Genomic DNA, 4,675 nt, shown 5'->3' with positions numbered 1-4,675 from the left:
GAATGTTGCTGATTATGTGGTAGCATTTTTGGGTTAGTTTTTTTAGTTTCACCTTTCAGCCTGTTTAGATTTAACTGTTTGGTATTTTCAGTTAGTTCTGCACCCACCCACAGGGTGAGTGGTAGGGCAGGTCACCTACTTACCGGAAGGTTGGTGGTTTGATCCCAGTCTGCATACCAAATCTTTGGGCAAGATACCACCCCATGTTGCTCTCTGAAGCAGTGTGTGAATGTCAGAACGCACTTAAAACAAAAAACAGTGCTTTACTGAATGGTTGTATATAAGAAACAGTCCATTTACCATCTCTATGACATGATTACAATGTGAACCCCCACCATGTCAGACTGACAAGGAGGATTCAGACCCGACCCTGACTCATGTGTGGATCTTAACCCTCCTTCAAAGTTCTGTAAGTAAGAAAAAACAGCAGAGTGCTCCTTTTCTTTCAGTCATCACTGAGATGTGATGACTTGTTTTCATTCGTTAGTATGGTCAGAGTGTGCTCTAGTCTGCCGTGGCTCTATTTTAAAATTAGACAACAAATGTTTTTTAGAAATGATAAATCTCCTTTCTTTAATTTTGGTTGTATTTCGTTTTTGTAAAAATGTTTTTGATCATTTGTACACCAACAAACTTAATTATTATTGTACATCATACATAAGAATCTGCACATTACACAGCCAGCGTCTTTATTTGAGTCAATGAACCAATGCTCAGATATTCCTGTATTTTGTCTTAAGGTGTCTGATGACATTTCAGTATCAGCAGCAGCTCATATGGGCTGGCTGACAATTGAGATCCTCCGTGTTTTGGTGTTTTTACACTATTTCCTGGTTAAGATATCAGCTCTTGCACTGCACCTTAGCAAACTCAACCAGTGTTGTAGAAACTTGCCATGACATTACAGACACACCAACATACACTGACATGTACAGAACATTAAATGTTAGGAAAGGTCAGATCTCATGAACATCAGTAGAAACTAGGTGATGTTCTACTCTCGGGCTCTACTGTGTTATATATGATCTGCAGACTGTATATAACACTGCTGTAGTGATCTACAGACAGAGGCACAGACACAGGACAGACAGCTCTTGTTCACTCACCAAATCAACAGACAAAAGTGTGCAGCAAAGAAAAAACAGTCCCAGAAAGTTACCGTGAAGTTCAAACAAACACACCACTATCAGTCATGCATACCCATCGATCACTTGTTATTATTGTTCAGTCTGATCAGGTCGAGTTTTGCAGTTAAAGACAATGGTGAGCTGTGACTTTGACATTATTGATCACTGACAGAAATTCCTATTCGCAGCCTTTGAGGTTGGAACAGCAAAGAGATTTCCGCCGTCAACAGCGGAGGACAAAAGTTGGTTAGCAGCACTGCCACAGAGTTCTGTTTTTAAAGGAAACACCTGAATGCTTTGGTAATGAGGCCATGTGATCGATCACTGCTGTGAGTGAGGTCGGGTGTTTAAAATTATTAAAATTTTCATGTTTTTAAAAACACAATCCAAATCCAGGGCTGTCAAACTCCAGTCACTGAGGGCCGCTGTCCTGAAGCTTGTCCATGGTGCAACACACCTGAATAACGTTAGTGGCTAATTAGCAAGACTCTATAAAGCTTGACTGCAACCCCTAACCCTACTCAAGTAACTTAGAGTGAAGTAAAGGGTTTTGAAAAATGTACTTCTAAAAGTACTTTTATTGCACCATGTTCATTCACTCATGAGCTGCTGTTACACGAATCAAAGGGCTGAACTGCTTCCTCAGCTTGCAGTCAAGTCCTATAAAGTCTTGCTAATGTTATTCAGGTGTGCTGCAGCAGGGACACATGGAAAAGTTTAGGACCACAGCCCTCGAGGACTGGAGTTTGACACCTGCACCTATGAAATTAACTTCGGTCAAATATTCAAGTGCAAAACTAATTACTACATTTACATTTTTACAAACAATGAAAATTATTATTTTGTCCAGATACACAACTAGATCCAGTGACTAACATCTACATGGGACCTGACACTTACCTGCATTGGAGATTTGGGTCGAGGCGGTCCAGGTGAGATGGGACGGAGCATATGATTGGTGCTGAGATCTGGACTATCAGGTGGACTCTCGTCTTCTGGTGGTGATGGGGTTCTCGCGAGTCGTAGAGGTCCTGAATCACTGATGAACAGGACAGAAACTAAGCAAAGACTTCTGTCACACTCACATTCAAACTCAGTGTTGAAAATTTGTTAAATTGTTTATAAAATAATTAAATGAAGCCATTTTATTATGTTAATATATAAACAATGCAAATGTGCTCATAAGTGTGTTGGCGTGTGTTTGAGGGTTGAGAGCTTCATTCAGCGCTGTTGTCTGGATTTGAAAATTTGCACACGTAGAGTGCAGAGGGTTTTTGCAGCATGCTTACATACATGATAATGGTTAGAATAGTCTCTGGGTCAGGAAGTCCGAAAAAGATGTCCTGAACTGAAATCAGCATAACAATAAGAGCAGATAGCCAAGGATACATAGGGTGTATTTATGTGTCTGTGTCTTCCAGGAATCAGAGCAGATGGGAGGTCGGAAGTGAATGGATGGGAGGAGCACACTGCCGCATTTGTGTTGGGAGAAGATGACCATAATAATCTTTTGTTATTGTCACAGTATATAAGCTGGACAGCCCGTTTCACCATTATTGTCAGGGCCCTTTGGATCAGCAGGTAGCTGATCAGTAGCACTGTTGTCTCTCTCTCGCCGGGGCGGAACTCAATGTGGGTTCATGCCCTCGGCTACGTACCCGTGAAGAGGAAACAGCTGAACCCTTACGCTGTTAGCATTTAAGCCGAGGGATGGCGGCTATTCATCGCTGGATCATTGTGTGACTCGCGTCAGTGTAGCCGGGCTCTCAAAGTATAAAGCCTTTGTTACTTCTGTGCCTTTGTGCTAACGTGTATGTTCTGTATATAAATTCCCGGACCCGTCCCTGTGTTCCCTGAGAGGATTCCTTGTAGCGAGTGATTGTAGAGTGGCCGGTGGCGAGCAGTGAGTGATCGAAGAGGAGCGAGTGTTTTCCCCCCATCCTCCCCACCTTGGATTCCCTGGAGCACACACCCCTGTCACCTTTGTATATGGCACTATTCCCTACGCTGTCTGTACATACACTTGGTGGAACGTGTAAAAAATTCCACTGTGTCCTTGTCAAGTTGGAGCGTCCTGCGTGTGAGTCCTCAGTGATTTGTGACAGTCATCCTTTCTGAGTAGCAGACCAGTGGTTCACACAGAGGTTCAATGCTTCAACTTGTAATTTCAACTGCTGAAGCAAATTAAATCTTTTTAACCGACAGAAATTTCTCCTGAATCCCTTCTGAAAAATTTGAACACGACAACAGCTGCAGTCAGAAGTTTTCATCCACTAATCATGGCCATGAATGTTAGGGTAATTTTGTGCTATTCATCATTTCTCTGAACTGTTCTTTTTCCAGGATGTAACCTAAAAAAAAAAGAACCAGGAATTTTATTCTCTACAATCCACATAGGAAAAAAGTATACATACACCCGCTTACATTTTTAATAAGTGGTGCTGAATGTCTTTTAACATTAAAAAGGTAAGGTATTTTAACTTTACATTACTAAGTAGAAGTTATTTGGATCAGTCAACACTTTGTTAGGTCTGGAAGACCCAAACTGTCCCCCTCAGGTTGAGAGGAAATTGGTTGGTTCAAGAATACCCAGGAACCACCAAGGCTCAAGCTTGCCATGAACTGGAAACATCTCAGGAACTAAGAGGGTGCCATCCAAGAAAGAAGCCCCTGCTCCATAATCAACACCTTTAAACTCAACTTGCAACTGCCCACACTGGACTTCTGTGCAAACTACAGTTTGTCCAAAGTGAACACCACATTCGAACATAAGGATGCCCGTAAGTGCAGGTGGCACTCGGACACCCTAGGTCACAGTTCGATGATCAATTTTGTAATCATATCATCAGCTATGCAGCCATATGTTCTGGGAACTCGGGTGAAGAGAGGAGCGGATCACCACCTGGTGGCGAGTTGGATCAGGTGGCGGGGGAGTACGCTGGACAGACTGGCTTCACCTAAACATTCAGTGATGGTGCAGTAGCAGTGGGAGATGCCCTGGTACGTCAGAGCTTCAACTCCCACCTGTTGTAGAGCTTGGACAAGCATTCTAAGGGTGGCTGGGGACATTGAGTCTGAATGCACCATGTTTAGTACATTGATAATTTCATTATTAAGTGTGCCTATGCCGAGTGGCACACTTATTACTATTCGTCAGATTTATTCTTCTTATTAGGGTTAGGGTTAGTGTGCATAAGTGTGCCTATGCCAAGACCCAGTACAAGAGTTATTCTTCTATCCCAACTACTTTTTGAGTTACACGATGTTTTGTAACACCAAAAAAACCGGCGTTTTTCGCCTCTCAGTGCGATCTAATTCTGACTGCTCATCACTCTGGTTTCCAGGCACCCCTTGCTCTTGTCAGTGGCGCAATTGGTAATGACACGGGTCTGCAGACCAAACATTGTGGGTTTGATTCCACCTGGTTCAACCTTATTGTTTTCCATTACGAATTAATACACTACCACAGACCAGCAATTTATATTGCTAATTTATTACAATTCTGTAAAGTTTTATGATTTTAGCAGCTTTTCTAATATGGACCTCAG

At 42.4% G+C, this 4,675-nt stretch overlaps 1 long non-coding RNA gene across 1 annotated transcript in view; it reads right to left on the bottom strand.

Moving 5' to 3' along the window:
• Positions 1–2,029: 2,029 nt before the first annotated feature.
• Positions 2,030–4,675, bottom strand: part of LOC102202759 (uncharacterized) — a 5,732-nt gene continuing 3,086 nt past the window's right edge. The window contains exon 3 of the long non-coding RNA XR_312295.1: positions 2,030–2,166. This is a non-coding gene — a long non-coding RNA (uncharacterized LOC102202759). The remainder of the gene's footprint in view (positions 2,167–4,675) is intronic.

Source organism: Pundamilia nyererei, unplaced genomic scaffold (assembly GCF_000239375.1).
Source record: "Pundamilia nyererei isolate P.nyererei 1_Seehausen unplaced genomic scaffold, PunNye1.0 scaffold00365, whole genome shotgun sequence".
NCBI lineage: Eukaryota > Metazoa > Chordata > Actinopteri > Cichliformes > Cichlidae > Pundamilia > Pundamilia nyererei.
Note: the sequence above shows the minus strand (reverse complement) of the source record. Positions and strands in the feature narration are given on the sequence as shown.